Source organism: Trichechus manatus, unplaced genomic scaffold (assembly GCF_000243295.1).
Source record: "Trichechus manatus latirostris isolate Lorelei unplaced genomic scaffold, TriManLat1.0 scaffold00079, whole genome shotgun sequence".
NCBI lineage: Eukaryota > Metazoa > Chordata > Mammalia > Sirenia > Trichechidae > Trichechus > Trichechus manatus.
Window position 1 is genome coordinate 1,622,878 of NW_004444015.1, and position 9,212 is coordinate 1,632,089.

The 9,212-nt window shown below is 43.6% G+C and overlaps 1 non-coding gene and 1 pseudogene across 1 annotated transcript; both read right to left on the bottom strand.

Annotated features, from left to right (window-relative positions):
- Positions 1 to 1,442: 1,442 nt before the first annotated feature.
- On the bottom strand, positions 1,443 to 1,911 carry LOC101357643 (40S ribosomal protein S13-like; annotated as a pseudogene).
- Positions 1,912 to 6,904: 4,993 nt separating this feature from the next.
- TRNAG-UCC (transfer RNA glycine (anticodon UCC)) lies at positions 6,905 to 6,975 on the bottom strand. Its single transcript has one exon. It is a non-coding gene; the product is annotated as a tRNA-Gly (tRNA).
- Between the last annotated feature and the right edge of the window lie 2,237 nt (positions 6,976 to 9,212).

Sequence of the window (9,212 nt, forward strand, 5' to 3'; positions counted from 1 at the left end):
CCTTTTCCTCTCTAGAGTTCCATGATATTGTGACTCTTTCTACAGTACACAATAATGTAGGATAGCTACTGTTTGTTGAGTGTCTATACATGACACTCTATAAACTCTCTTCATAATAACCATGCAAAGCTGGTATCATTGTGGTCATTTTACAGATGAGTAAACTGATGCTCAGGTTAAGTGACTTGTCCAAGGCCACATAGATATAAGTGGAAGAGCCAATATTTGAATCCAGGTCTATCTGGCTCCAAAGTCAATCTCTTGATTACAATATTTGTTCATAAGTTAATCAATGATGGTCCTAACAATTTGTTTAATTTGTTTTTACATTTAAATGGCTGTTTGGTTTTCTTCATTGGCTAAGTTGACTAGATAATTGTTTACTGAATATGAGAGAGATATCCACACTTAGTTGAAAGATAATAGTTCCACAGTAAACATGATTTTGTAGAAATGCAGTAAGAGATACTACTGGTGGAATGTTAAACTTGTGATAAAATCTAATTAACCTTAATGTTGGGTGGTTGGTTCCCTGAAATAAAGAATGCAAAGCAGATCTCTGATTGAGTCAGTCTCAGGTTGTCAGGCTCTCAGTATCTCAGAAATCTTGAACTGGGGCTCCTGAACTCTTTCTCCTCCCCTCATCACTCCTTTCCCTCCAGGGCCACCTTGTATTGTTGTGCAGGTTGGACACTGCATAACTCTTGGGTGCACCATTCACATCATATTCTATGTGAATGGCATTTGCCTCCCTCTCTCCCTCACTTCTATTTATAAACACATTTGTTTTGTTTAGGGTGTGTGTGTGTGTGTGTTTGTGTATGTGTAGAAAAGAGGATCATCTCTCAGGGAAACTAATGAAGGGACAAGTGGTGATGGTTCTAACATTAATTAGGAATCGTGCTGTCAAATAATACAGCAAGAATGGCACCTGGAACTTTACACTGTGACACTAAATATACCCCAGAACCAGAAACCAACAAAGTGGCAAAACAAACGATGGATATTATTGGATATTCTGTTCTTGAAAACCCAGACACAGGGCTCTCTAGTCAGGCCAGCAGCTTGCTTCTGGTGTCGAGTGACATGTTTTGAAATTTTCACCGTGCCAGAAGATAGGGGATAAGAAAAAGCTGACTGAAGGGTTCCCCTTGACCTAAATTATAAAAACATTCCCAGTCATAAATGGTTTCCTGACAAGAAGAACTATGAGACTTCCTTCTGGGAAGCAGTTTAGATTAGGTTGATAGGGCAGAATCTAGAAGCTGATCAAGCTTACACTACTGGAGTCTTTGCAGGTAAGTAATTGGGTGCCCTAAAGGTACAATAGGAGTCCTGGTGGTGCAGTGGTTAAGCTCTTGGCTGCTAACTGAAAGGTCAGTGGTTCGAACCCACCAGCTGCTCCTCGGGAGAAAGATGTGGCAGTCTGCTTCCGGAAAGATTTACAGCCTTGGAAACCTTATGGAGGCAGAGGCTGTGGATGATTTGTATTTCCAGTTGTGGGGGAAAACTCTCTTTGCCTTATAATATTGAGCCAGTCCGTGAATTCGGCTCTCAGTCAGAATCAGATGGAATTTAGCGTCCTCATCCTTACTCTTCCTCTCAAGATGCTTTCGAACAGCAATAGCTTTCTTAGTTAAATGGTAGAGATCCTCAGGAAGGTCAGGAGCAAGTCCTTTGGACTTACAAATTCTCAAGATTTTATTTCCTGTCACGAAACGTACTTGTGCAACACCATGCGAATCTCTTAGGAACACATCAATTTGTGAAGGAGTCAGGCCCTTCTTAAGCCAGTTTGTAGATCTGCTCCTTCACGTCATCAGACATCAACTTCAGCCAGATAGGGATGCTGTGATGATAGGGCAGAGCCAACTGGTACAGCTCCTTCCCAGGAACAGGCATGCGATCCATGATGGTGGTGGTTAGGCAGCGAAACCATTCTATTAAATGAAATATGGCCTATCGTACCTCCTTGACAAATCTACCTTTATAATAATCCTGATGGCCAGGATCCAATTTAGAATTCTCCAACTATTGAGAGTTCTGTGCCAGAAGATGGTAGTGCCTTTCTCCTCCCAGCCTGGCCCACTTCAGGAGGGGGACCTCATGCAGAAGCACATGGACACCCCAGTTCATGTATTTAAGTCCCTTCCACGTTCTCCAGGCAAATGGCCATGCCTTGGCAAACCCTTAGGTCTAGAGATACACATGCCTTGGTGTTCTAGGAGGAGAGACCTCAAAAAGAGGCCTGAGCAGGCCTTGGAAGCAGGCTGAGGTCATTCGGGAAGGGAACTGTTGGGTCCTGCATGCCAAGACTGGGGACCAAAGGGGCTGGACATGGGCTTCAGGTGGGCACATTCTCTTGGGTCTGTGGGCTCTTCACCCCTTGGGAAGGAGCGTAGCTAGAGGAGGGCCCGAGCAAAATTGGTTATGTAATGGACAAGGGACTGGGAAATTAGACCCCAACTGTGCTCCTGACCAACTGTAAGGCTCTAAGTAACTCCCTTTCCCTCTCTGGCCCTCCAAATCCACCCCCTCCCACCTTGTTCTGGTTTAAGGGCATTCCTGTTAAGTAAAATGCCCAACCTAGGTATGGACCAGGGACATTTGCGTAACCTGCTAATGAGGGTATCAAAAGAAATCAGCCAAGCACAGATGAGTCCTGGAAGGGTCAGCCAGCAGTAAGGCACCCTAAGATGCCCACCCTGGGCATCACTGCTGCTGGGGCCTGGGTGGATCACAAGAAGACCCAGGTTGTCTCCAGGGTCTCTTTCCGTGTGGCTAGAATAGTCCCCAGCTCAGCCAGAGGGACCCTTAGAACTCCTCACCATCGTGTTGTGTTGTCATGACATAAGGGTGGGGCCTGAATGCAGCTGGAAAAAGGAGACAGCGCCGAAAGAAAGAATACATCAGAGTGACTCCAGCCAGCCTTGGCTGAGGGACACAGACAAACACGCTGCTCCCAAGGTGTCCTCGGGGAGTGGGGTGGGGATGATCAATTCTTCAGCCCTGATCCCACTAGCCTAGGCCAGGCCCTGTGCTCCAATTCCATAATGGAAACGTCACCTTTGGTTTCCCAGCTAACATATGACTAGCGAGGCCGCACACCCTGGGCACACAGCAGAGAGCTATTTCCTACATAGAACGTGAGTCCCTTGGTTTCTGCTGTGTCAATTAACTCCGCTGACTGGAGTCAGGTCCTCCGAGAATGGGTGACTGAGAAAATAGAATTCCCGGTGAGCAAAGCTGAGGCGCTGACCCGGGAAATCCAGCCTCTGCTTTTTCCTTTTTCCTCCTCTTTTGTCTCTTGCCTTCTCCCTTCTCTTACCCTCACTCTTCCCTCTCCTTCTTCTTTCTCTCTTTGTACCCATCTCCAAGTCTCTTTTCTTCCCCCCTTTTCTCTCTCATTCTCCTTTCTCATTTCCCTCCTCTCCATCTCTTTCTTTCCGCTTTTTTCTTGCTCCTTCCTCTCTCCCTTTCCCGTCACTCACTTTCCATCTCTATCTCCTCGCCCATCCTTTCCCTTCGGTCTTCTTTTTCTCTCTATCCCCCTTTAGGAATCATTGCTGAAGTCAATGGATGGCCTAAGTTTAAGTTCAGTAGACGGTAAACATTCAAATCTGTAGTAGTTTATTAATATTTCACCAGAATCCAGCTTTCTTTTCAATCAGAGCATTTCATGTAGCTCAACACAAAAAAGAAGAGAATATTTCCAGAGAAGCTTTCAGTTGAAACCTGCTGCCCTCACCCCTCCACCCACTCCACACTCACCCGCATCCTGAGAATCAAAGGATAAATTCACTGGGCTATCATGGACCAACAATTCTGCTTATATCTGTATTAATATCGTTTTTTAAATTACAGTTCTAGATGAGGCCTCATGGGGGAGCTGCTACCTCACTGTAGATAAGAGTGCACTGTTGTTTCCAAAGGACTGACCTTTACAGATGCGAATGAAGCGTGACTTTGGCTACAGAGAAAACGGTTCTCAGTTGCTATTTTCCTGCAGGTGTCTTTATTTCGTTTCCCACAAGAGCCGGGAAAAAAAAAAAAAAAAAACAGTTTCTAATCAAGTTTGTAGCTCCATTTTGCCTTAGCAAAAGAAAATCTCGAAATGAAAAATAAGATGTTCATTGTGAAAAGATCTTACTTGTTGAACATTCAAATTAAAGACAATTTCAACTACTTTTTTCTCCCACAGAGGGGTTTCGCATGTAGCATCCTCAGAGAAAGACTTTATAATATATTAATTTTGTTACTATAACTATTCCAGATATGTAAATCTTAAGAAAATACCCAGGGTAGGAAAATGAAACTGAGTCTTGTGGGCATAACTTGCAAATTAGTCTACAAACGTAAATCTCATCAATTTCCTTTTTAATAAAGTTCCAGGAAAGAGTAAATAAAAGATAATTTAAAGTACCTTACTGCTGCAAAAGCTGATTTATCTGGCGTTCAATCAGTTGGAAATTTGTGCCGCTCAAGTATGGTGAGGATTGATGTTCCTATTGATGACCCACAGGCACTAAAGATCCCGAGTGTCTCCTGAATCATCAGAAAAGAAGCTGTTTCATCCAGCAGAGCTTTAGTGCTAAGCAGATTTTTTTTTCTGGGTGCATATTTTTTGAAAAAATTGATTAATCAGAACATTTTACAAGATTGCAGATTTTCTAGTCCATGTTCCTCATTTTGCAATTGAGGAACTTGAAGTCCAGAAAGGGAAAAGGACTTCCTCAAGATTACCACACTGTGGTTCTTTTCCACCTGTATTCCATGGAGCCCTCTTGGGCCCTGAGCACACCTTAGGGCCACCAGTGAGAGAAGACTTTTATTGGCCATCCCCTGGGCCCATTCTCCTGCTTCAACCACAGCATCTCTACTTTGATCTGTCTGATAAAAATTATATGTTGGGAATATGAAACAAATGTCCATCCTTCCTTCTTAATCTCTAGTTCCTGTCATGCCAAGGCTTCTGACTCAAAAGCCATGCCTGGCGGACACCAATTGTGGGGTTGCTTCCATAATATGTATAGATTATTCCTTCCACTATTAAGGCTGATTCATTAGCTACCAATAAAACAAACTAACAACAAAAAAACTCGTTGCCATTGACTTAATTCTGACTCATAGTGACCCTATAAGACAGAGTAGAACTGCCCCATAGGGTTTTCAAGGCTGTAATCTTTATAGAAGCAGACTGCCACATCTTTCTCCCACAGAGTGGCTGGTGGGTACAAACCGCCGACCTTTCGGTTAACAGCTGAGCACTTAACCACTTTGCCACCTAGCCCACTCATTAGCTATATTGCCCCACAAAAAAAAAAAGTTGGCTATGACATAAGGGAAGTCCCTACCAGAAGGGAAAAAGAAAGGAAAGAAAGCCCAGCCCTTCTGCCCAAGGGGATTCTGGGAAGAGAAAGGAGGCTGAGGGAGGGGAAGCTGGTGTGAGTCACATGAGCCTTGATCACAAGTTCTGGAGTTGAGAGGCCTGTTACACAAGGGAAAGTTAAAAGCAGAGACAGTGTTTCCTTACTCCCTGTTCAGAGCCCTGGGGGTAGTGGGGAAATGATAGACCGGAATGATGAAAGAAGGTGGCTAAAGAGGTAAACTTGACTCTCCACGACCTGCACATGGTATGCAGCAGAGCCAGAAAATCCCAAGTGTCCTATACATGGGAAGGTCACCAGAAGCCTAGGGTCAGGTTGGAGAGGTGGTTGCAGGTAAGGCCTTTAATATTGTGACAGATGGGCTCCGGGAGTGAGTACATCAACCTAAAAGGCCAGATGGGACCAGTTACAACTTAGTGGTCACCAGTTCCAGGACCAGACCAGTGTGCAGCCACTCCACTGCAGAGACCAAAGAAGAATTTGAAGACCCCAGTGAGATCTGAGGTCCCTCTTCTCTCCTTCCATGAGATAAAGTAAGCTGTGCCTTCTCAACAGGAAGAGTATCAAAAGGATGAAGAAGCAATATGAAAGACCGAGTATTTTCCCCTAAGATACTGTCATCCAAAAAAGGCTGTTTAAACCAGTCCTATTTAGGCGATTGAAAAAAGTCCCAGGGCTTGCAGGCCCCCACTGTTTCTTCTTCCTTTGATTTTTCTTGAATATGTTCAGGGTTAGGTCTTTCAAGGCTAACTGGACACAGGAAGCAGTGTGATGACGTAGAAGGTTAAGTATTGGCTCTGCAGTTAGATCTCAGTGACCCTGGGCAAGTCACATCAATTTTCTGGACTACAGAATAAGGGGTCTGATGAGATCCCTTCTAACATTTGTATTTAATGTTATAGAAATCTCAACATTTCCTTTGGTGGAGTTCAGGATCCCCTTCTAAATTCTTTTTATGGCAGTTAAGGGAAAAATTGAAGACAGAGTCAACCTCGGCAGGTGGCATTTCATGGTGGGGTTACAATAGCCCCAGGCCGGGTTCCCAGCCTTGCCAGTTGAGGACTTCTATTGGGTCAATGAATGCATAGGGAATCAAGCAGTGGGGGGCTGACTTAATTAATCAAATTCACAGGAGACTGTTAGAGTTTTAAGTCTTATCCGCTGTCCTGGCTCTTGGGGTCTGTTGTTGTTAGTTGCCACTGAGTTGGCTCCTCTGACTCATGGTGACACCATTGAGAACAGAACAAAACACTTCTCAGTCCTGCAACATCCACATGATTAGTTGCAAATTGGACTGTTGTGATCCATATGTTTTTTTAAAAATATATAATTTATCTTATTTTTTGTTGTTGTTGAGAATATACACACCTTAGAGTTTTAATTGACTGATTTTCAGAAGTAGATCACCAGGGCTTTCTTCCTAGTCCATCTTAGTCTGGAAGCTCTGCTGAAACCTGCTCAGAATTATAGTAACATGCAAGCTTCCACTGACAGACAGGGGGTAGCTGTGCATGAGGTGGATTGGCCTGGAATCAAACCCAGGTCTCTTGCATGGAAGGCAAGAATTCTACCACTGAACCACCAATCCTTCCCTTCTTGGAGTCTGTTGTTGTTGTTTTTGTTAGGTGCCATTGAGTAGCTCTGACTCATGGCAACCTTGTACATAACAGAACAGAACATTGCCCGGTCCTGTACCATCTTCAAGATCGTTGGTATGTTTGAGTCCATTGCTTTGGCTATTGTGTCAATCCATCTCATTGAGGATTTCCCTCATTTTCACTGACCCTCTACCAACTATGATATCCTTTTCTAGTGATAGGGTCTTTCTTGGGGTCTAGAGGAAGCTTAAAGGAAAACAAAGACCTGCTTGTTTTCCCAGCCTCTTTGGAAGCTCTATTGATGTCATGGTGCCTCTAGCAGCATAGGGGTTGGGGTATTGTTTCCCACCTAACTCGAAAATGACACTCACATTTAATAATTCAAAGACGTTTGTTCAGAGTGCTCTTAGCACATTGTGATGCGTTGTTCATAAGGATCTAAAGAATAGGGCTTCATCAATCACCTTGGTGATTGACATGGACCCAGAAAAGCAGACAAATTCCCACAAATTCAGAACTCCTGCATATCAGCTTGGGGGAAGGGAAACTATTTGGGGACAAATGAACCACACATAATTGCTAAATGGCACTATTTATTAGATAAGGAAACGCAGGCGTTCAGGAGAACAATGGTAAGAAATAGTAACTAAGCTAGCTTTGAGTCAGAATCCTCAGGGATTAAGTGTGAAGCCCAAAATAGAAAACTAATTCTTGCTGAAGAGACCCTAACAGTATAGAATATGATGCAAAGATGCGATTTAAATGGATAAATACAATCCCATCCTTTGCCCTTTAGGAAACTATACACAAGGAAGCAAAACTTCTATCAGTGAGCATGAACTCGGAGCAAAGGAAACCTGATGACCTCTATGGCGAATGTCATCAGCTGTCACAGCTGTGAAGAGACTTATTATTATTTTTTTGACAATCAGAGCCTCTGGGCTTGGGCAAGGCTGTCGACTCAGGAATCAATCCAACTCTGGCTTTTTTGGCTTGACTCCAAGCAGGCTTCACCCCTCTGTTGCCACATGGTTGCTTCAGACAGTCCAGTTGCCAGACAATTGAGTAAGTTACAGTTTCACGTTAGTTACATTCTAGCTCCCAGGAGATAGCCTGGGCTTTTGATGGATGCTTTAGGAATCCCCAAAGCTGTAAGCAAGGTGTTTCTTCTCTTTGTGTCTTATCTCCTCTGTAGCATGCTGATCTGTACTAGCTTCAACCTCAGAGGATTGGACCTTGTCCTCCTGTGGCTCCCTGTTCGTAAAATTGTAGCCACCACTGCCTTGCTACCTACTGGCAATAGCTACCCAACCAATTCCCTTTATTTACTGAATTCAGGAAGAACATCTTTTGTCAGGATGGTTCCACGTGTTTGAGATGGAAAATAGTCCAAGGAATCCACTTGCTCTGCTGGAAATATAAATAAATGTAAGATCTGACTATAAATGGCACCATTTAGATTCAAAGCTCTTTATATACTCTCTCATTTTAGCCTCATATAAGGCCTGCAAAATAAAATATTATTCTCATTTTATAAATAGAAAACCAAGGTTCCGGGAGGTTAAGTAGCCATCTAAGGCTGTTTTCCACTGTTGCCTGATGAATGGTCCTCTTCTATCACGGAGAATTGTCTACTTTGACCTATTGGTGGAGCTTTCAGCAAGACGAAAATGGGGTAGAAAAGGAGAATGTCTGGCCAACCAGGTCTGACTAATTTACCCTGGTGACCAATGGAGTGACAGAAAGTACAAGAAGCTCCATCTCACTTTTAAGGTTGTGCACTAGTTAGATGGTATTTTCAATCACCTCATATGCATGCAAAAGCTACACAATGAGTAAGGAAGGTCGAAGAAGAATTGATGCCTTTGAATTATGGTGCTGGCAAAGAATACTGAACATAACATGGACTGCTAGAAAAATGAACAAATCTGTTTTGGAAGAAGTACAGCCAGAATGTTCCTTAGAAGTAAGGATGGCTAGACTTTGTCTCATGTACTTTGGACATGTTATCAGGAGGGAGCAGTCCCTGGAGAAGGACATCAAGCTTGGTAAAGTACAGGGTCAGCAAAAAAGAGGAAGACCCTCAACGAGATGGATTGACACAGTGAACAATAGGCTCAAGCATAACAATGATTGTGAGGATGGCACAAGACGGGGCAATGTTTTGTTCATTTGTACATAGGGTTACGATGAGTTGGAAGCTACTCGACGACACCTAACAACAACA